The following is a 24,929-nucleotide window of genomic DNA, read 5'->3' as shown; positions in this document are numbered from 1 at the left end:
TCAGATTAAAAGCCCCAAATTGGTTTCATCTCTGGCTTGGGCTAATTCTGAACTTAATGCCTGAAGTTACTTCTTAACACGCGCATTTTTCTGTGTTTCTGTTACACGTTATTCCTCGCTTCCATGGTTCATTACCCCTTCATTTGATAATTCAGCACTAGCCTCAGCATTATTCTCATCATGTTCATCATGTTCGTTTTCTGTCGGAGGAATGACTGGTGGTGGAGGTGGAGAGGGGGTAGACATCACAGTTTTTAACTCTTCTTTGGTCTTTTCCAAGTCTTCCTGGGTTGCAAAAGCTTTGTGTTGCAACTCAGTAGCTTCCTCTTCCTTTTTCTTCTTGGCTTCTTCTAGAAGTGCAATCTTGGCAGTGAATTCAGCAAGTGCTGCTAGCTGCTCCTGATTCTTCATCTGGTCGGCAGCTTGTTTTGCTACGGCAGACTTCGCCTCTTCAGCAGCTCGACGCTCCTTTTCAAGCCGCTCTGCTTCTTCTTTTGCTTGTTTTCATTCTTGATCCAGTTCTAGAGCTTTTTGAGTCTGTTCTTCTAGTTATTTCTGGGCTTTAATTGTCCGTTCTTCAATCTGTCTTAGACGTTCCATTAGCTCTTCCTTTTCACGTTCTATTCTTTCCTTTTCCTTTTCTGCTATTTCTCTTTTCTTCTTTTCATTCTCTAAGTGTGCCCTTTCCAACTGCTTCTGATGTTTCCCCTCCCTAGCCTGAGACTTCATCTGTTGTACTTCAATAGTATCAGGCTTCCTTCTTCGCATGTATAGTTCATGGTTTCCCATACATAAGGCCAAAATCCCCTTATGGATTCTCAGATGAGGTGCATAAAAAACAAAATCAGGTGCCCTTTTGTCTATTGGCTTTATAGCAATTTTTTTGTCATTAAATGAAATATTTCTGATTTCACTCCAGGGAAAACCAATTTTAGATGTCAACTTGTCATCATGCTCATAAATATTCAGACTCAAAGCATCAACACCTAGCCACAATTCAGTTCCCTTTTTATTTTTATTCTTATATTTATTTTATTATTTTATTTTATTTTTTTTGAGATGGAGTCTCGCTCTTGTCGCCCAGGCTGGAGTGCAGTGGCACGATCTCGACTCACTGCAACCTCCACCTCCCAGGTTCAAGCGACTCTCATGCCTCAGCCTCCCAAGTAGCTGGGATTACAGGTGCAAGCCACCAAGCCTGGCTAATTTTTTGTATTTGTAGTAGAGACGGGGTTTCACCATGTTGGTCAGGCTGGTCTTGAACTCCTGACCTCGTGATCCGCCCGCCTCGGCCTCCCAAAGTGCTGGATTACAGGCATGAGCCACCACGCCCGACCCCCTTTTTGTTTTTCATTTCAAAATAGTTGACACCATATATTTCTAGATCTTGTGCAATCTTCAGGTTTTCCATCATAGAATCCTCCCTTAACATTCTTCTATGTTTTTCATGCCAGTTCTGTATTCTTTCTTCCCACTGTTCTTTTGTTAGTTTGTGTTGTTCCAATAAACACGCTGGGGTAGGATTCTGTCATTAGCCAGGTAGCCTGGCTTATGAATCTCTTTATTATAACCTCCATACTTGGCTTGGACAGCATAGGAAGCCAAAAGAACTGCAGTTTCTGGCGGGCAATATATTTCATCCTTTAAGATGGCTTCTTAAACTTGCAAGAAGAGTCTCTGGGTTATTTCTTGAATTAATTCCTCAGAAACATCTTCAGGAAAGAATTTAGCTCTAAACTAGAACTGTAAAGGATTCACTTTTTTAACATCTTGCTGTGTCACCTTTTTATTTAGTTTAAGCCATGTAGGGTAACCTTTGCTGTCTACATACTGCAGCCAAAAAAAACCAGACCTCACGCAAACCAACTGTTTTCACCACCTGGTCAAAAAGTTGTTTGCCAGTTGTATTGGGCACAAAATGATGTTCTTCATGCTGAGAATGTTAAAGCAGGCCGTGATAAGTACAAGACTCTGCGACAGATTCGACAAGACAATACAAACCTGTGTATCGATGAGTTTGAAGCAATGTGAGAGCTGTTATTTTGCGTATATGTTCTGCATAAGCTGAACCACCAACAGAGAAAAGCAGGCCTTTGCGGATACGATGGAATGCATCCCACCTCGCCAAAGCACTTATGCCAGTTTGACTGTGCTAGCTAAAAGACAAATTTAAGGGGAGCTCTTCAACATTAAGGCAGTATGATATCATGCTTGGTTTTCTTTTTCTTTTGGTCCAGGGAATGGAGAATGGTGTTCCATTGCTTCCTTTCACATTCTTTCTTTTCTTTTCTTTTTTTTTCTGTTGAAGGTTAACACTAATTAGCATGTCTGACAAATGCGTATGTGTGGTTTCAGTTCTATGTACATTTTAAATGATAATGGTGAACATTTTAATGGATTTCCCTTGCCTCTTCCATATTTAATCTGTATATATTTCCACATTCTCTCTCGCTCACATTTTCTCAGTGTGCCCTTCTCATATCTGCCATGCCCATAGCCATAATTCCACCATCATACAGATCAGGCAGTGTTTATAATGATGGTAAGCAGCACAGTAGACAGTCTTGGATCATTATGTAGAATATGGCTATGAATCATGAAAGAGATTAGAACATTTAATAATGTATGTACAGCTGGTGGTTAGTTTTTTTAATCCAAATTTAATTACCTAATTGGATATTTGACATTTGGTTATCTAATCACAGTCATCTTTAACAGCTACATTGATTGGTGTATTATCTCCTGTAATCCTTTGATGGCTTTTTTTGCCTACCATTTCACAGAGGTTTGGACAGCAGTAGTAGTTCCCTAGGAGAGTTTATTGATGAAACAGTCTCTGCAAGATTTTAAAAGTCTTGTTCTTTTATAGACTGATTTAGAAAAACAGATTATTAATAAAAGAAAGTATACATTTGTTGGTAACTGATTTTAATTATTTTTTAAAACCTGGACCTTTCTGGAAGGGCAGCATATAAAAACGTCAGTCCTGAGGAGGGGACGACAATACTACCTCACTACTACACCTCTGATGACTGGTTGTTCAAACACAATGGAGTGTGTAAGCTATATGTTTTATAATTCATAACGATAGTCTCAATCATCGAGAAATACTTTTGAAATTTCATTTTCCCTCAGAATATCTTAAAGTGCTAAATGTTTAACTGCCTTTTTATTGAACCAAACTGTGAGATTCTGATTTGTATTAAAATTGTAAGCTCCTCACTGGTATACTATCATCCTGGAGGGGTGTCGTATGGCTGAGGAAGAGTGAGAGAGAGAATAAGAGAGAGAGAGTATGTGTGTGTGTGTGTGTGTGTGTGTCTGTGTGTGTGTGTGAGAGAGAGAGAGAGAGATGTTAATCTTGTAGCATATGAAGAATGTCTGTACCTTGATATGATAGTTACATAATCATTTTAGTATATTTGGTTTCTAGATCACTGTGCTTATTTTTTTCCAGTATCTAACTAAAAATACTTAAATTTGGTTTGTTAATTCTATTTTAGAAATTATAATTTTAGTTTATATTAATTTCAATTATATCTTACTGAAGAAATCTTTCCAGTTAGGAGGCTCTAATATTCACATGTTCTAATACTTTGTTTACTGTAAAACAGCTAAATTTGGAGATAACGTAAAGCCTTGTTTACTCTGTGTGGTTCAGCTACTTTCCATTTGGTGTTACACACTCAAATTTACATTTATCTATTAAAATTGCCATTTTATTAAACATTTTCATACGCAGTAGATTCAAGTTGTGTCTGAAAATAACTCTTGTACTTTTTTGATTTTGCTGACTTTAAAAGGATTAATCTGGGCAGACATTATGAAAAAGAAAGGTTGCATTTAATATATTTTTTGAACTTTGTAGGACAAAACGTAGCTGGTTAACCTTGAAGTGACTGTTGTACCATAGTTGTGCACATGCTTCAGAATCCTATGGAAGAGAATGTTCCTACTTGCAGTACATCAAAGGAATGGATGGTGGACCCTTACTATTCACGTTTTGAAACATAAATGTTCACTTTAAAGCAATTGCCATAATAGATAAAAACCTGAACTTTCATTGGATTTCCTCATTTTGAATTATGTGCACTACCATAGCTTGAAAAATTATCAGATATATTTTGCTGTTTATGATCTATTTGTAGATTAGGATTAAAATGGATTTAATCCATTTTTAAGGCTGTGTGAATTTTTCTAAACAAGAACCATTTGCAATATGGATTTCCTTTTGTTTGTTTGTTTCTTTGAGACTGAGTTTCGCTTTTGTTGCCCAGGCTGGAGTGCAATGGCACGATCTCAGCTCACTGCAACCTCCACCTCCTGGGTTCAGGTGATTCTCCTGCCTCAGCTTCCCAAGTAGCTGGGATTACAGGCATGCACCACCACGCCTGGCTAATTGCAATATGGATTTTCAAAGAGATTAAACCAATTATACCTTATCATTAGCAGTCGAGCACATGTTCATATAGTCAATGTAAAAATACACTTATGAGTATTTGGTAAATCCCAGTAGGCTTTGACCATTAGCATAATTTTGTGTTGTACAATTAAGTTAAAATTACATCTCTAATTTTGGATAATATTCATTGGTTAACAATAAAGTGACAAAAGCTCATGCCAAAAAAGCTTCAAATTAATTGTAAATATTTATGGTGTACAGTATGATGCTTCAATGCATGTATATATTATATAACAATCAAATCAGGGAAATTACCATATCTGTGACTTTAAACATAAATTTTTTGTGGTGGCAACATTCAAAGTCTTCTATCTATCTTGAAATATATGCTATATTATTATTTGTTGTAGTCACCCTACTGTGTAATAGAACACCAGAATATTCTTCCTAACTGTAACGTTGTACCCATTGACTAACCTCTTCCATTCCCCCTCTCCTTTCTACCCTCCTCAGCCTCTAGTAACCACTATTTTACTCTCTCAATCTATAAAATCAGCCTTTTTAGATTCCACATATGAGTGAGATTGCGTGGTATTTGTCTTTTTATGACTGGCTTATTTCACTTCACATAATGTCCTCCATTGTTCATTTGTGTTGTCACAAATGGCAGGATTTCATTCTGTTTTATGGCTGAGTAGTATTCCATTGTGTGTGTGTGTGTGTGTGTGTGTGTGTATGACAAATGAGGGAAATTACCATATACATATATAGGTGTACATATACACATATATGTACATATATACACGTATATGTACACATGTGTACATATACATATATACACATGTATATGTACATATGTACATATACACATTTTCTTTACTTATCTATAGATGGGCATTTATGTATTGGCTATTGCGAATAGTGCTGCAACAAGCATGGGAATGAAGATATCTCTTCAACATACTGATTTCATTCCCTTTGGATATATACCCAGTAGTGGGATTCCTGGATCATGTGGTAATTCTATTTTTAATTCTTTGAGGAACTTCCATCACCAATGGTGATTCAGAGTTCTCCTTTCTCAATGGCCCCACCAGCATTTGCTATTTTTTTGTGTTTTAGATAATAATCATTTTGACTGGGGTAAAGTAATATATCAATGTGGTTTTGATTTGAATTTTCCTTATGTTTAGTGATGTTGAGAATTTTTTCATGCATCTGTTGGAAATTTGAATGTATTATTTTGAAAAATGTCTATGCAGGACTTTGTTCTTTTTTTTTTTTTTGAGACTGAGTCTTGCTCTGTCACCAGGCTGTAGTGCAGTGTGATCTCAGCTCACTGTAACCTCCATGTCCCAGGTTCAAGTGATTCTCCTGCCTCAGCCTCCCGAGTAGCTGGAACTACAGGCGCACGCCACCACGCCCAGCTAATTTTTGTATTTTTAGTAGAGACAGGGTTTCACCAGGTTGGCCAGGATGGTCTTGATCTCTTGACCTCATGATCCACCCACCTCGGCCTCCCAAAGTGCTGGGATTACAGGTGTGAGCCACCGTGCCCACCCTGACTCATTTTTTAATAAGATTATTTAGTTTTATATTATTGAGTTGTTTGCGTTCCTTATATATTCCAGATATTAACCAAATACATAGTTTACAAATACTTTCTCCCATTCTGTAGGTTGCCTCTTCACTCTGTTGATAGTTTCCATTGCTCTGAAGATGCTTTTTAGTTTGATGTAATCCCATTTGTCTATTTTTGCATTAGGTGCCTGTGCTTTTCAGGTCTTATACAAAATATCCTTGCCCAGCCCAATTTCATGAAGAGTTTCCTCTATGTTTTCTTTTAGTAGTTTCATAGTTTTGGTTTTACATTTAAGTATTTAATCCACTTTGAGTTGATTTTGTGTATGATGAGAGATAGGGGTCTAGTTTCATTCTTCTGCATGTGGATATACAGTTGTCCCAGCACCATTTATTGAAGAGACTGTCTTTTCCTCCATGTCTGTTATTGGCATTTTTGTCAAAAACAAGTTGGCTGTAAATGCGTGAATTTATTTCCAGGTTGTCCACTCTGTTTTATTGGTCTGTGTGTCTGTTTTTATGCCAGTACTGATCTGTTTTGTTTAATGTAGCTTAGTATATATACTTTTAAGTCAGGTAGTGTGATGTCTCCAGCTTTGTTTTTTTTTTTTTTTTTTTTTTTGGCTCAAGATTGTTTTGGCTGTCTGAGGTCTTTTGCATTTACACATGAATTTTAAGATTGTTTTTTTCTGTTGCTGTGAAGAATGTCTTTTTTTATTTTTTTATTTTATTTATTTAATTATTTTTTTTACAGAGTCTCACTCTGTTGCCCAGGTTGGAGTGCAGTGGCATTATCTCGGCTCACTGCAACTTCCGCCTGCCAGGTTCAAGCGATTCTCCTGCCTCAGCCTCCCGATTAGCTGGAATCGCAGGTGCCCACCACCACACCCAGCTAATTTTTGTATTTTTAGTAAAGACAGGGTTTCACCATGTTGGCCAGGCTGGTCTCGAACTCCTGACCTCAGGCAATCCACCGGCCTCGGCCCCCCAAAGTGCTGGGATTACAGGCATGAGCTGTCATTGGTATCTTGATAACGATTACATTGAATCTGTAGATTACTTTGGGTAATGTGAACATGTTAATAATATTAATTCTTCCAATCCATGAACACGGGTTATCTTTTTATTCATTTGTGTTCTCATCATTTCCTTTATTTTCTGTGACAGTATCTCACTCTGCCACCTATGGTGTAGTGCAGTGGCATGATCATAGCTCACTGCAGCCTCAACTTCCAGGGCTGAATCGATCCTCTCACCTCAGCCTCTTGAGTAGTTGGAACTACAGGTGTGCACCACTATGTCCAGCTAATTTTTTTTATTTTTTATGTTTTTGTGGAAGCAGAGTCTCATGTTGCCCAGGTTGGTCTCAAACTCCTGGACTCAAGCAATCCTCCACCTCAGCCTCACAAAGAGTTAGGATTCAATTTCTTTCATCAATGTTTTATAGATTTCATTGTAAATATCTTTCAGCTCCTTGGTTAAGTTTATTTCTAGAGGTTTTTTGTTGTTGTTGTTGTTGCTATTGTAAATGGAATTGCTTTCCTGATTTCTTTCTCAGATAGTTCACTACCGGCATAGAGAAAAGCTACCACTTTTTAACCACTCTTGTCTTCACTTCACAGTTGGCAAATAGTTTTTACATTCATTGACTCCATTTGTATCTACATAAGTTGCCTGTTAGATAGTTTGGACAGGTAAAATTATCGTCACTTTTACATTTTGGATAAATAATCTCAGGCACAAAATATATAAATGACTTTCCTCAAGGTTGCTATGCAATCAAGTGGCAGAGCCAGAACTTATTCTCCAGTTCAGATCTTGAATAGAAGGCCCTGGAACACATAGTTTATGTTTAGAAATAGTTTGTTATCATAACACATTACCTTCTTTAAAGCACTGATAATTTAACTTTCTTCTAACGTATTAGAGCACGCAGTTTTTCTATTTTATTCAATTTAGTAAAATATTTCATAAGTGATAACTAAGATTTTATATGGAGCCAAACTGTTCTGTTCCTCTAATGCTTGGAAATATGAAATATGAACAGCTGTTTGAATGTACACATGAAAAATTTCAATCTGTGTATAAGGGAAAATTCTAGTGATTCCAAGGATGAGATAATTAAATCAATTTACCTTTGCAAAGGGAAACTGCTCTGGGAATTATTTAAGGTGGTTAAATTGCCTAGCTTTCCCTCCACAAGCTGTCAACACTAAAGAGATTAAGACTTCATTTGCAAGCTTTATTTTTAATGTAAAATGACAGTAATTGACATTTTAAAACAGTATGGTACAGTACTCTACATGACACAAGCAGAAACTTGTACAGCTTTGGAGCCTAGCTCTTGTGCATATTTGCTCCACTTGTCTATTACAAGATCTGGGGTTTTTTAGTAGCTGAATCTTTTGAATATTATCTTCTCTATTAGAATGCAAAAACACTGCTTGTGATGATACTAAGGAAAATCAACTTAAGGACACAGAGTACACATTACTTCTGACTCCTGATCTTCCTTTAAAACTGAAAGAGCTAGTACTCTCGAAGTATAATATTCTATGAACCACTTGCCCATTTACATAATTTGCTTTTCAGTGCAAAGTATTAGGCCCTGACCCAGATTGTCTCAAAGTGAATTGTCAGCAAGCCAATAAAATATTGAGCAGATGGATGTCATTTTTCAAAATTAGGCTTTCTTTGACAATAATCATTCTTGATGTTCTATGATAATAAGAATTCAGTAGGAAGAATTCATCAGGCATTTCCTTATGTAGACAGGTATACAGCTTACATAGAAACCAAAAGATGACTGACAAAAAGCAGAAAAACTGCTTCTAATTTCAAAAAAGAAATTTGGGTACATATATATATATAGTAATACAGCTCCTTGAAGTCCAAGAAGACTTCAAGATATATATATATTCAAGATATATATATATTTCTCTTTGTTAAGCATATTACAGAATCCTTCCTTTTTATTCTATATGTGAGTCTGGGAAGTTTTCATGCCCATTCTCAGTTTCTATGTATTTTAGTTTTGAAGGCATAAAAAGATAACCGTATTTTATAAAGAACAGTCTGCCTCTTCAATTAATGCCCCATGCTAAATTTGAAATTTACATCCTACACACCACTCTGGTTACAAAATAATTAATTTGATTCAGATGTTTAATTAAGCACAACAGGGAGGCTTTAGTTTTAAGTTAAGAGAGAAAAAAAAATGAAAGAGTTGCCTTGGAAAAGCCTAGAGCATATTTTGCAGAGCATCTTGGAACAAACAGTTTTAACTGAAAGAGTTAGCCTATTCCTTTGATGACTTCATTAACAAGTCAAAATATTCAGACCCATGAGGCCTATGACAGAGAATACTCTAGTAGCTGGATGTAGGACACATAGAATTTGGGCTTTTTGATCAAATTTTAATAAATATATTTAAGTAGGCTTTGCATGGGGAATTAAAAGAAAGAAAAGTGCCTCTTATTTATTTTTTGAACCAATGTTTCCTCATTCTATGTTAACTGAAAGGATCTTTTATTTATGGATATTATTATGACTTCCATAAGTAGTAAATACATCCATTATACACATATTCACTTTCTTTTTGCTCTATTTTATTGTACAATCTCTTTTTATTGATGTTCAAAAAGGTAATTAAAGCGAAGTCTTCATGTTTTCCCCTTTACTAACACTTACATTTTGTTGTAAGCAAAAGAACAAAAGAGTAAATCTTATCATGGTGATTTACTTGATTCTCAATTTTAGTGACATTTACATCTGTATTCACATAGAATGGGAAGAAATAAGTGAACATTCACAGAAATGGCATAAATGCAAAGTTGAATTTTTAAAAATGCAATGTTCATTAGACAACCTGCAATTGCTTTTTGTATTTTTTAAATTTTCATTTACAACAATATTTCCTGTAGAATTATAGTCACTATTTATAAGTCACAAAATGTCAAATTGGCTGACAAATGTTCTCATATCTCAGATTTACAACAATAGCTATGCTCAAAGTTGAAAGAGGTTTTTAAACAGACAGCAGTTTTATACAAATCCTTACAAATAACTCATGGATACAAAGTCAGGTGCTGAACTTCGTTTAATAATATTCAACTGAGGGAAAGGAGGGAAATCCATGGTAGTCACACAGGTACATGGCATGATGTTGAAATCTCAGCTCCGGGGAAGATGTTTCAAATCCCAAAGTTTCTGATTTTCTCATATGCTCTATTTCTCCTCTCCAGCCCTCCTAAAGGCCAGTGAAAAGCCACCACTGTTACTAGTGACAGAATGTTGTATCTATCACCTAATATCTGATAGAAAAAAACCACTTGAACTATTGTTCTATTGACACAGTATTCCTGGTATAATAGCAGGTTGTGTGACCCTTCTCTGTCCATCTTCAAAAATGTCTTAGGATTTGAAGCTAGTCCAATCTTACTTGCAACATTAATTCAAGGAATTATGGGTGTGTGTTGGATTCTATTAAGTCCTTCTGAGTACTGGGAACTAGACTAAGCACCTACACTTCATTGTCAAAGTGGTTTATCAAGTGATGAGTAATTAGTATTGATGAGATGCAACTGCACCAGAAAATAGATACTAATTTTGTACTCTGAAGGAGCTATGTGATTAGCAAGGTACAAAAGTCGAAGAGACTTCAGAGCCACTGAGTTTCTGGAACTGAAGTGGTCAGTGCCAATCCAATCTCATCTAGTATGAGACTTAGCCTATTCCTTTGATGACTTCATTAACAAGTCAAAATATTCAGACCCATGAGGCCTATGACAGAGAATACTCCAGTAACCAGATGTAGGACACAGATGTTCTAAGGATGGAGTGACCAGGGCATGGGAATTTGTGCTTATGAATCACAAAATGATGATTATGTTGTTGCTATCCATGCTGTGTTGCTGTCTGTCCTGTATTCCTTCTTCAAATTAATAAACTTTATGTTGGGTAAAGTCTAACATGTCTCATGAGTTTGTCAATCCGGACTTAGTGCACTCTCTCTGGTTGATCAGAGTGGACACTGTATACATCTATTTCACTGAACTTCTACTTCATATTAAAAGTGTATCTTTGGCTTTCCCATTTGATTCTAGTTTTTCCTGCTTCTCATGTTATTCTTTTGTTTCAATTCGAAAGCCCCTGCTCCTTCTCCCATCCCTTAAACTTGTACATTTAGCACTGAAGTGAATAGATCAAAATTGTTAGACTTATACACATCTGGATTTGCATCCTAGCTTTGCAACTCAAGGGCAGTTTTAGGTGGTGAAAATTAGTTAACCTTTGGAGTTTCAATTTCTTATTGGTATACTAGGTCCTATATAGCTCATAATTTTATTCAAATTGTATAACACATATAAAGTTATTTTGAATGTATAAATAGCTTAATGAATGAGAACAAACCAGTAAATATGCTTACATGAACTTATATGTTGCAAAAATTAAGAATAACTGCCATCTATCTTTGTATCTTACAGTACCTGAGGTGGAGGGGCCCTGTATCTATTAAGGATATATACTGTGTCATATATTTACGTAGATTATATTATACAAACTGTCAGTATAGACACTATATTCATTTTATATAGGAAAATTAGAAGCTTTGAATTTTTTAATAATCTGAACTTTATTAAATATAATTGCTAGGAATTGAGGGCAATTTATCAATTTTATCAAGAGATTGTGTCAATATAATCATATTTAATTTTCAAAACAACTCTGTAATTACTGTTATTATCCCATTTCACAGATGAAAGAAGTGGATATTTAGAAGAATTATTAGCATGTAATGGAGCAAGTATTAAAATTCAAGTGTGTATGACTCTAAAGTCTATAATCTTTTAATTAATAATGCTGCTACAAATGAATTCAGTGACTAGAACATAATATGGAAATAATATATATTTGATGAATGACTACATAACACTTTTATAGTTTGCGCTTTAGGAGTAATATGATTTTATTCTCATTCTCTAGTGGGGGTGCCACTTCAATCAACATGTGGATGACACAAAAACATCTGGCTGATATTCCAATCACTTTATATTAACATTATTTATTATAGAGAGTTTTCAGCACCTTGAACCCCTAAAATAAAATTCAGAATGTCCTGTGTTTGTCTAAGACCAGGTATAACAAGGGAAAAATATTCTGATTTTACATGTGAGATTTTTAAGTGCTTCTTTTGGATAGAGATGAAACTGTTATTTTAGTGAATTATATTTAAAAACACTGCTACAACATTGATTATAATATCTTGAAAAGTACAAAAATTCAAATATTTCAGGTAAAATAGGATAGTAGGCAATTACATTACAGAAAAGTGTGGGAAGACAGAAAGTAGAGTTTCTTTGATTGACATAGAAAACTTTGAACGATGTAACAAAGCCAAAGATAGATGTTTAAAAAAAATTGTATAAGACAAAGGGAAAAAAATGCTATTTGTCATAGGATGAATTGTGTCCCCCCAAAAGATATATGAAATTCTAACCCTAAGCACCTTAGAATGTGACATTACTTGGAAATAGAGTTTTTGCTGATGTAATCAAGTTAAGATAAGGTAATTAGGGTGAGCCTTAATCCAATATAACAAGTGTACTTATAAGAAAAGGGAGAATCGCTTGAACCCGGGAGGCAGAGGTTGCAGTGAGCCAAGATTGCGCCACTGCACTGCAGCTTGGTGATAGAGTGAGACTCCTTCTCAAAATAAATAAATAAAAAGAAAAGGGAAATCTGGACACACACGCACACAGAAGAACGCCAACTGAAGACAGATACATGAGAGAAGACAACCATGTGAAGATGAGGTAGAGACTGGAGTTATGCTGCTACAGTGAAGAAAGGCCTAGGGCTACCAGAAGTTGAAAGAGGAAAGGAGGAATTCTGACCCAGAGGCTTCAGATAGAGTGTGGCCTTGCTAATATCTGATTTCGAACTTCTGGCCTCCAGAATTTTAAGACGATAAATTTATCTTGTTTTAAGTCACCAAGTTTGTGAGATTTTCTTACAGCCACCCTAAAAACTAACACAATATTTAAAAAATCTTGTTTGTAAAGAAAAATATCTCTACACTTATCTTTTCATGGACCAGGGTGTACAAAGTTCTTTTGGAGTGGAGAGTTGTGAAACTCTCAATTTGCACTCTGTAAATATCTTAACATGGGTATGTTCTCATTTTTGACAAAGATTTGAAGTGAGAATGAAAATTTTTTCACTGATTTATAAATGTGTGATAACATGATTTTTCTTTATCTTCAATGATAAATATTTTTTTCTCATTGCTCTGTTTATTTGAATATTGATCTACTAAGAGCAAAGAAAGGTTATGCTAATCTATATATTCCTCTGAATTACCAAGGTTATTTCAGGCCTTAGCCTCAGTTATTTGATGATTCTTTTAAATTCACATTTCATTTTGATGTGTGGTCCTGACCAGAGCATATGACCAGAGCACAGTGGTTTAAATAGCATGAATAACTTCTTTGTGTAAGTTACTTATTGCTGTGTGACAAATTACCCCAAACTTTAATGGCTTAAACCAACGACATGTATTGTCTCACAATTACTGTGAGTCAAGAATCCAAACATGACTGAACTGGATCCTCTGGCTTTAGGCTGCTCTCAAAGCTGTAGTCACCTACAGACTCAACTGGGAAGGATCTGCTTCTTACTATATGTGTGTGGTTGTGGCAGGATTCAGTTCTTTGTGGGCTATAGGATTGAAATTCCTCATGAGCTGTTGGCCCAGTTTTTTTCTTGTTTCCCTGACATGTGGACCTGTCTTTAGAGCATCTCACAACATGGCCGTTTGCTTTATCATCAAAAGGGCAAGAGAGAATAACAGCAAAAAATAGAGTTCCAGCAAGATGGAAGGAACAGTCTTTTGTAACCTAATCGACTAGTGACAACCCTTCACTTTTGTCATATTCTATTCATTAGAAGAAAGTCACTAGGTCCAACCCATATTCAAGGAAAGGAGATTGCACAGGGATATGAGTACCAGGAAACAAGGATCACTGGGAGCCAAACCTACCATACTATTGTGTGATCAAATGATAAATATGCCTAATATGATTAAATGATGATATATCTATGTATTGAAATCAAAGAAAAATAATAAGAAATAGCTTTTCATAAACTGAAATCAGTAAGTAGGTATACTTATAGAATACTTTTTAATAAGTAATAAAGGAATTAGATAAATTGCAATGAGAAAGTGAAAGAGACTGAATAAGAATTGCCGGTTGTAATTCTGGCAAATCACATATCAATGCCAAGTATTTAGCCATGAGTTTTACATATTCTGTATTGGATGAGAGCAAAAGCTTTTAAGTCATACATCTATGGGTTCGTATCTAGGGTCAACCACCACTTACCAGTTGTTTTTTCATCTGTAAAGTGAGGGTCCTAATTCCTACACATCAGATATTTAAATCTGACCTCACATATAAGGTACTCAGCCTGCTTAAATAATTTCATGAGTAGTATTATCTTAAGATGATCATTTCCTCTATAATAAAAGACTTGGGAGAATGGAGTTATTTAAACAGAAGAGGTGTTTTCATATCAGTGAAAATAACTATTAATGTCAGGAGTAACACTGGGCAGAGGTAGAAGCTTCATTTATGTCAAACAAAGATGCTAAAAATCATTATACAGGAAAAAGTTCTGCCAGAAACTGAAACAAAATGGAGCTTAAGGTAAGGACAGGGAACACATTTGGGGAGTTGACAGTTCATTCAGGGGTAAAGAGATAGAATCATGAAATGTTGTAGTGATCCTGACAATGATGTCTTTCTACCTAGGGACTGGTTTTATTGATGTTCAAATACAAGACAGTTTTTGGCCTATTTCATCCTAAATATTCACCTTGAAATCAGGTAGATTGTTTGCCACCATGAGTCAGTCCAATTTTTCATTCCTCCCATATCCACTCCATGAGTGGTTTCTTTCAATGGTAAGAAGTGGAACAATGGGGATGCGATAAAAATTTGGAGTGATGAGATAGTGCCAGAAAAAGACTTCTATCCATTTCCCTTCAAATGTTTCCCTTATTTGGTTTTTCATGGACTGATTGGCCCATAGACGTAAGACATATGGACATGGACATAAGACTGATTGGCCCATGGGCATAAGAACAATAAGTACACGTGTCCTACTATTTGTCAGGCATATTCATGAATAACACGTGTACCATATTACTTATGACTTTATGAGTCAGTGAGTATATCATTTGTATAAAAGCGAAATCTGAATATGAGAGGAGTTAGGAGACATGCCTAAAATCACAGAATTTGTCAGTAACAAATACTGGGATTAAAAATAATTTTTCTTGCTCCAAGGAATGTGAGTTTCCACTACAATCCTTGTACTTATAAAATGCTAGAATTAGGGTCAGATTTGACTGATTAAAGAGATAACCAAATCGTTTAGGTTAAAACAATTTTATTCACTTAGCGTTAATTTGCATTTGATTTATATGTGTTTCCATGTTGCAATTTTTTCCACCCAACACAATGTAATTAATATCACACACTAATTTTTGCAACTTGCATGGCAAAGCTAGAATATTCAAATTTATAAGCACCATCAATCACCAGGTTGATGTTTCCTTATGTACAATACAATAAAGAAGAGAATGTCATCATATTCTTTTTAATTTCTGAATATGTTAAAACTCTAAAGAAAATAAATTACATTCTCTCTTTTTTATATGTCCAGTGTGTTATTTTAGTAAAACCACGAATGAGGAGTCTATACTTGTATTTAATCTTATAAAATGGCAAGGTAGATAACCCACAAGCACATAGTTACTGGAGCTAAATAGATAAGCTAAAGATAACTAGAATAGCTAAAACAAGTTTGAGAAAAGAAGTAGCTTAGAGGACTCATACTACCTGATTTTAAGACTTGCTATATAAATATAGTATGATACTGAGAGAGATAGACACATAGATAATGGAACAAAACAGAGAACAAAAAAGTAGACCCACACCAATATGTCCAACTGATTTTTTTTTGCAAAAGTGAAAATGCAATTCAATGGAGGAAGGATAATCTTTTCAACAAATGGTGTATGACATCCCTAGGCAAAAAAATAACCTCAACCTAAACCTCAGACCTTATACAAAAATTAATTCAAAATGCATCACAGACGTAAATGTACAAGGTAAAACTATAAAACATTTAAAACAGAACATCAGAAAAAAAATTATGACCTAGAGTTAGGCAAAGAGTTCTTAGACATGACACCAAAAGCACAATCAATAAAAGCAAAAAAATGGATAAATTGGGCATCACCAAATTAAATTTTTTGGCCCTACATATATCCTGTCAGTAAGATTAAAAGAGAAGCCTCAGACAGGGAAAAAACTGGAAAATCATATTTCTGACTAGGACTATTTAAAAAATATATAAGGAACTCTCTGAACTCAACAGTAAGAAGATGAAAAATCTAACAAGAAAATAAGCAAAGGCTTGAACAGACACTCCACCAAAGGAAATGTTAGACATGGACTTAACTGACTAATGAAACAGAAGATGAAGATTTCTAGAAAACATTTGTTTTACTGATATGGGCACAACCCTCTTCTTTCTCCTCTTTCTTCATATTCCTGCTCAGAAAATGTATGCAATGTATGGAAGTACAGTATCCACCTTGAAATCAGAAAGACAAAACTCACTTGATTAGGATGGTGGACCAAGAAGACAAAAGGAAACTGATACATTGATGATATCAAGTTATTGTTTCCCCTATATTTCCGAGTTATTTCCCCTATATTTAGAGTTAAATTTCCTCTATTTCCCTTGAATATCTTTCCCAAAACTGTAGAAAATAAATACACTGGCAATGTGAGTTTTCTGTATTGTTTGAGAACATTCAATTCTGCTATAGGGGACAAGAAAACAAATGGAATAGATGAAACTTACATGAAGTTTTAAACATAGATTTTAAGTTAAGCAAGTAGCTTATGAAACTAGGTGAAGATCACAGGATTTGTTAAGAATCAATAAATAAGCGTCTTATAAGCCATCAGCAAATTGCATAAGATGTGTTAACTTTAGATATTAACTTAGTAACTGGTTGAAGAGTCCAACCCCTGGTTAAGAACACATCTGTAATTTTTCAGGTCTACCATAGGCAATTATAAAGGCTTTACCTGAAAGGCCTTGCTGGGGAAAGCCCCTTTCCCAACATGAGACTTGCTGCACATGCACAGCCAATATCTTTTTTTTTTTTTTTTTTTTTACAGAGTTTCACTCTGTCACCCAGGCTGGAGTGCAGTGGCACGATCTCAACTCACTGCAACCTCTGCCTCCCAAGTTCAAGCAATTCTCCTGCCTCAGCCTCCGGAGTAGCTGGGATTACAGGTGCCTGCCACCATGCCAGGCTAATTTTTGTATTTTTAGTAGAGAAGGGGTTTCACCTTGTTGGCCAGGCTGGTCTCGAACTCCTGACCTCAAGTGATCCACCCATCTTAGCCTCCCAAAGTGCTGGGATTACAGGTGTGAGCCACCGTGCCCAACCATATTGACATTTTTGAAGGTAGTTGCAGTCAAGGTTTAGGCCCTTCTGCAGGTCATGCTCTTTCACATATTTATATTCCTTGCCCCAGTGCCTTCATTCGGAGGTCTCCTTATCTAAGGCCTTGGGCAAAGACCTTCTTTAGACAGCTCTGCCAAGGCCTCCTTATGGGGGTATACAGAAGGGAAATCTTGAAAACACCATTCTCCACTATGACTCAGTACTCAGAACTTCCCACTCAGCCCTTCCTCCTTGCTTCCTCTCAACCCCATGCCAGGGTCCATAAAACTGGAACCTTCTGTCCCAGGCTTCCTCAACAGTGAGATGATGCCCACATTTACTCCTATTCACCTGACCTTTGATTGGTGTGCCAATCACGGAGAGTTGGTGATTTCTCCAGGTTTGATCTCTTGCTTATACCATCACAGGAAGTGATTAAAGAGCTTAACTCTCATTTTGGGCTTATTTCTCTAATCAGCTACTTGGACACCTAATCAGACACCTCAATGGTCAGCACTCTCTTTCTCAGCTCAGTTGAGCTCCTAACACTGGTAAAACATGTACACATGGAATATATAATGGAAACAAGAAAGTTACTTATAGATAGAAAGGAATGGAAAGGCAAAGTCATAATCATGTCAAATTTGAGTTCATGTATGTGTCATCCCTAAATCAATCACCCATCGGTCACCCAATATGGCCCCATTCTGGCTCCACATGACATCTCCTTAAGCAACACACACACACACACACACACACACATACACATACACACACACAGCAGAGGAGGGGAGGAGAAGAGGTGGAGGAGGAGGGGGAGGTAGGATGAGGAGGTGTGGGGGGCAGGGAGAGAGAGAGAGAATGCCTCTTTATAAGGCTAATTGGTGAGCTCTAACTGATGGCCAGGTATATGTATCTGTCCTTACACAGCTTCTATAGAGCAAGCATGTATTTGTCACAGGAAATTTCTTTTAACTCATTTACTCAAAACTCATTGATTGTCCTCATAACCAACTTTCAGAGGAAAGGAGATGCAGTAGAGATAGAGAAAGGCATATGAACATTGCACGAACCATGATTCAGCCAGCTTCTGAAGGTGGAAAGCCGTCGTTCCTCTCCCATTTCATATCAAAAGTATCTTAAACTCCCTTCTCTCAATGTTAACTCTGTTATTTAAATCGATTTACTAAAATGTGATTCAGGGACCATAATTTGGTCTATTAATCTTTTGCTTCTATGGGACATCTGGTAAAGCTAGCCTGGTATGTATGTGGATGCAACTGTTGCACCAGGGCTATTTCCCAGGTAATAACAGTTAATACAAGAAACTTTCCTTTGAGACTTATCTTGTTTTTATATGTAGAATATTAACTGCCATTCATTAAAATTTTTTCTGCAGTTATGATTTTAATAAACGTTTTAGCCCAAAAGTAAATTAGAAGACTGTGTTTCTCTCCTAATTCCCAGGCAAATATATTGAATTTTGCTCTTTTCTTGAAATGTCCAGGTTTCAGATAATCATTGTCACAAAAATTGATATATCTACTACTTGGAATTTATGTCAAAGCCCTATGTGACATGCTACATGGCCGATCTGTGAAAATTCCAACAGTGTATAAAAAATTATTTCCTTTTCTAAATACTATTTCTCTCTCCTTTCCTTTATTTCTCTCAATAAATGAAACAATAATTTCAATGATCTGTATCTTTCTTATTTTTACCAATTGGTATATTGATTTCTAAATATTGATGTTTCCCTTGATTGCTTAATTTTAAATTTCTTGCTGTATTTGTAACAGATTATAGAGGCACAAGTCTTTTATTTTTTGGTGGATTACACTATTTTAATTAAAATTTGTATTACGAGACAATTGTAGATTCACAAGTAGCTGTAAGAGATTTATAGAGACATCCTATGGTCCCTTTACCTATTTTCCTCCAATGTTAACATCTTGCAAAACTATACTTTAGAAGAACACATAGAGGAAAAAGCCCATGAAATTGGATTTGCCAAGATTTCCTGTGTATGGTATCAAAAGCACAGGCAACAAAAGTAAAAATACACAAATTGGACAACACTAAACTAAAAAATTTATCACACCAAAGGAAACAATAAACAAAATGAAAAGGCAACCCACAGAATGTGAGAAAACATTTGCAAAGCATATATCTAATAAGGGATTGATATGGTTTGGCCCTGTACCCCCCCCGCCCCGCCGCCCACCACCAAATCTCATGTTGAATTGTAATCCTCAGTGTTGCGGGTGGGACCTGATTGGACATGATTGGATCATGGGGGAGAATGTGTCCCTTGCTGACTCATGATAGAGTTCTCAGGAGAGCTGGTTGCTTAAAAGTGTGTAGCACTTCCCCCTTCGCTCTCTCTCTTCCTCCTGCTTCACCATGTGAAGAAGGCGCTTGCTTCCCCTTTGCCCCACTGCCATGATTGTAAGTTTCCTAAGGACTCCCAAACCATGCTTTCTGTACAGCCTGCAGAACTGTGAGTCAATGAAACCTCTTTTCTTCATAAATTACCCAGTCTCAAGTAGTTCTTTATAGCAGTGTGAGAACAGACTAATTCAGGGGTTAATATCCAAAATATACAAGGAACTTATACAACTTGATAGCCAAAAAATAAATAACCTGACTTTAAAAGGGCAAAAGACCTGAGTAGTCATCTTTCCAAAGAAGACATACAAATGGCCAACAGGTATATGAAAAGGTGTTCAACTTCACTAATCACCAGGGAAATGCAAATCATAACCACAATGAGATATTACCTCATAACTATGAGGATGGCTGTTATCAAAAAGTCAAAAGATAACACGTGTTGGTGAAGATATGAAGAAAAGGGAACTCTTGTACACAGTTGATGGGAATGTAAATTAATGCAGCCTCTATGGAGAACAGTATAAATATTCCATAAAAAATTAGAAATATAACTACCATATGATCCAGCAGTCCCACTCTGGAATATATGTCTAAAAGAAATAAAGTCATTATTTTGAAGAGATTTCTGCACTCCTATGTTCATTGCAGCATTATTCACAATAACCAAGATATGGAATCAACCTAAGAGCCTGTTGATGGATGAATGGATAAAGAAAAGATATACACACACACACATATATAGTGTACACACATACACTGGAATATTATTCAGCCTAAAGAGAATGAAATCCTGCTAGCTGTGACAACACAGATCAACCTAGGACATTATACTAAATGGAATAAGTCAGACACAGAAAGACAAATACTACATGATCTCATTTATATGTGGAATCTAATAAAGTCATACTCAGATGCAGAGTAGAAGGGTGGATACCAGGAGTAGAGGATAGGGGAAATGAGTAGATGTTGGTCAAAAGGTACGAACTTGAAGATATGAAATGAACAAGTTCTGGAGACCTAACATACAGCATGCTGGCTATAGTTAATAATAATGTGCTGTATGTTTGAAATATGCTAAGAGAGTAGACCTTAAGTATTCTCACCACAACAAAAAGAGTAACTACATGTGTTGTTGATGGCTATGTTAATTAGCTTGATTGTTACGGTACTTTTACAATATATATGTACAGCAAAACATCATGTTGTACACTTTGAATATATTTTATTTCTTTGTCAATTTTACCTCAGCAAAGCTGAAAAAAACACAATGAGATATCACCTCATACCTCCTAGCATAGCCATTATCCAAGCAAACAAATAAACAGAAAATAATTGTTGGTGAGGATGTGGAGAAATTGGAAGCCTCATGCACTGTTGATGGAATTTTAAAATGGCACAGACACTATGGAAAACGTTCTGGTGCTTCCTCAAAAAATTAAAAATAGACCTACTACATGATCAAGTAATTCTTCTTGTAGTTTTGATGTTTTTAAAAACATGTTTTTTAAAACATCAATTGCATTTCTATATATTATATTGCCTACAATCATGAAATTATACATTCAACATGAGCAAACATAATGCAAATCATCCCATTAAAGTTTTTTAAAACATCAATTGCATTTCTATATAATAACAATGTATAATCTGAAACTGAAATTGAAAAAAAATTACCATTGTCAATAGCATGAGAAGGAATAATTGACTTAAAATTAATATCAAATGAGGAAGACTTGTACACTGAAAACTACAAAATATTACTGAAAGTAACAAAAGATGATATAAGTAAATGAAGTATCATTCCAGATTCATGGATTCATGACACGGCATACATATCAATACTCTCAACTAGATGTACAAATTCAAGGTCATCATTTTCAGAAAAGCTATTATGCAAATGACCAAGGCACAGGAAAATATGCACAGGAAATACAAATTTAAAAGACAATGTTAACCACTTTCACAGAGAAAAATTGAAATAATAAAAACCACAGGAAATAAGTGTGGTCAAAGACATGGAGTGAATATCATCCTCACAAAGTTGTGATGGGGAAGAAAATTATAGAAATAATTTGACAATTTCTAATAATGCTAAAAAAGTTGTCTTATAGGAAACAGCAAGAGCACAACTAATAATACATACAAAAAAATGAAAACAATTCCCATGATAACATGTAGACAAAGATCACAGCAGCATTATTCATGACATCTAAAAAGAGAAACCGCTGCATATCCTTCAACTGGGGATCAGACAAAAAAATAAAATGTATATTTATAAAATGCAATACAATACCATGGAATACAAATTCATGTTAATGGATTAGAAAATTCAATATCGTGAAGATGCCAAAAGATTTAGGTATACCTACAGATTCAAAAACATTGCTATTAAAATCTCAGCCTCACTTTTTCAGAGAAATGGAAGAGCTGATATTAAAATTCGTATGTAAATGCAAAGGTCCTAGGAGAGCCAAAACAATCTTGATTTAAAAAATAAGTGAGAGGATGAAAAATTCACAATTTCAAAACTTAGTACAAAGGGACAGTAATCTATAGGGCATCATAGTATTGACATTAGGATGGGAATATCAACCAATGCAACAGAATACAGAGTGCATAAATACATCTATTTATTTTTGATCAATTGAGTTTTGACAAAGATTCCAAGACAATTCAATATAGAAGGTCAATCTCTTCCACAAATGATACTGGGACACCTGGATATCCATATGCAAAGAATGAATATAGAACTTTAGTTTAACCATGACACAACCATAGATAAAAAACAAAAAATACATATAAAGGTATATGCCAAAACTCCAAAACCGTAAGAATAAAATAGAGCAGTACATCTTTGAGCCCCTGAAACATGCAATGATTTCTTACAAAACACTAAAACAACTCATGCAAAAAAAGGATCAGAATTCCAAAATTAAAACATTTTGACCTTCTAATGGCCACATTGATAAAGAGCAATAAAATTAATATAAATAAAACTATATTTGCAAATTATATGTGAGGTAAACAATTTATGAATATAAAGAACCATTTCAATGCAAAGAGAACAGAACTAAAACTGTGTGCAAAGGATTTGAGTAGACATTTCACTTAAGAATATACCAGTTGTGAGCAAGCCCAAGAAAAAATGACCAATAGCATATATTTTTAAGAAAATGCAATGACAAATGCCAAGTCATAACCACAAAAGCACAATTATTTTAAAAGCACACATGCACATACTCTTAGAGCACAGAAAATAACAAGTATTTTCAAAGATGTGGAGAAACTAGAACTCTCATATCTTTCTGGTGGAAGTGAAAAACGTAGCCACTTTGGAAAACAGTCTGTAAGTTTCTTAAGATATTAAACTATTAAACATCAACTGTGCATAGGATTGAACAATAGCAAGAGTCTTTTTTTTTTAATTTTTATTTATTTATTTATTTTTGAGACGGAGTCTTGCTCTGTTGCCCAGGCTAGAGTGCAGTGGCTCAATCTCGGCTCACTGCAACCTCCGCCTCTCAGGTTCAAGCTATTCTCCTGCCTCAGCCTCCTGAGTAGCTGGGATTACAGGTGTATGCCACCCTGCCTGGCTAATTTTTGCATTTTTAGTAGAGATGGGGTTTCACCATGTTGGTCAGGCTGGTCTTGAACTCCTGACCTCATGATCCGCCCACCTTGGCCTCCCAAATTGCTGAGATTACAGGCATGAGCCACTGTGCCTGGCCGCAAACGTCATTTTCTATACAAGAGAAGTGAGACAAAATTCCACGCAAAGACTTGGAAAGTGAAGGTTTATAGAAGCATTATATGTAGTAACCAAAAAGTGGAAAAATTTGGGATGTCCTTCAACTGGTGAATGGATAATCAAAAGTGGTACATAAAAAGAAATAAGATTCTACATTAGAAAGGAACAAAATTAGGAGACATCTTACAGTGCTAAACATCCTAAAAAATCCTGCAAATGAAAGAAGCCAGAAACAAAAGCCCACAAACTGCAGAAAAATCAAATTAATACAAACAGAAAATAGATTAGAGGTCACGTTGCCAGGGGCTAAGGGTGGGAAGCATGAGGATGACTACTAATAGATTGTAGGGTTTTCTTTCCTTTTCTTTTCTTTTCTTTTTTTTTTTTTTTGAGACGGAGTCTCAGTCTCCCAGTCTGGAGTGCAGTGGTGCAATCTCAGCTCACTGCAACCTCTGCCTCCCAGGTTCAAGCGATTCTCCTGCCTCAGCCTCCTGAGTAGCTGGGACTGCAGGGGAGCACCACCACACCTGGCTAATTTTTGTATTTTTGGTAAAGACAGGGTTTCGTCACGTTGGCCAGGCTGGTCTTGAACTCCTAACCTCAGGGGATCCACCTGTATCGGCCTCCCAAAGTGCTGGGATTATGGGCATGAGCCATTGCACCTGGCCTAGAATGTAGGGTTTTCTATGCAATAACAATTCTAGAAATTACCTCTTGGTGAGGTTTCACAACTGAGCATATTCATTTAAAATTGTTGAATTGTACATTTAACATGGGCAAACTTTATGTTATGTAAATTATCCCATAAAGTTCATGTGAAAACATCAATCTCGTTTTAATTTAATTTAATTTATTTTAGACAGGGTCTTGCTGTGTCACCCAGGCTGGATTGCAGTGGTGTGATCACAGCTCACTGCAGCCTTGACCTCCTAGGCTCAAGTGATCCTCCCACCTCAGCCTCCCTGAGTACATGGGACTATGGGCATATGCCACCATGCCTGGATAATTTTTTTATGTTTTGTTTTTTTGTGCAGACAGGGTTTCACTATGTTTCCCAGGCTGGTCTCTAACTCCTGGGCTTAAGAGATCCTCCCACCTCAGCTTTCCAAAGTGTTGAGATTACAGGTGTGAGACACTGCACCTGGCCTAAATGTTATTTTAGACTAACCAAAAAGTTAATAATAAAAAATATAGAAAACAACAAGTGTTTTCTCAGGATGTGGAGAAACTGGAACTCTCATACTCACCTGGTGGAAATGAAAAGTTACAGCCAT

At 35.9% G+C, this 24,929-nt stretch overlaps 1 pseudogene; it reads right to left on the bottom strand.

Moving 5' to 3' along the window:
* Positions 1-24,929, bottom strand: LOC101153743 (radixin-like; annotated as a pseudogene).

This window comes from Gorilla gorilla, chromosome X, assembly GCF_029281585.2.
Source record: "Gorilla gorilla gorilla isolate KB3781 chromosome X, NHGRI_mGorGor1-v2.1_pri, whole genome shotgun sequence".
Classification (NCBI taxonomy): Eukaryota; Metazoa; Chordata; class Mammalia; order Primates; family Hominidae; genus Gorilla; species Gorilla gorilla.
This window is presented reverse-complemented; position numbering and strand designations above follow the sequence as displayed.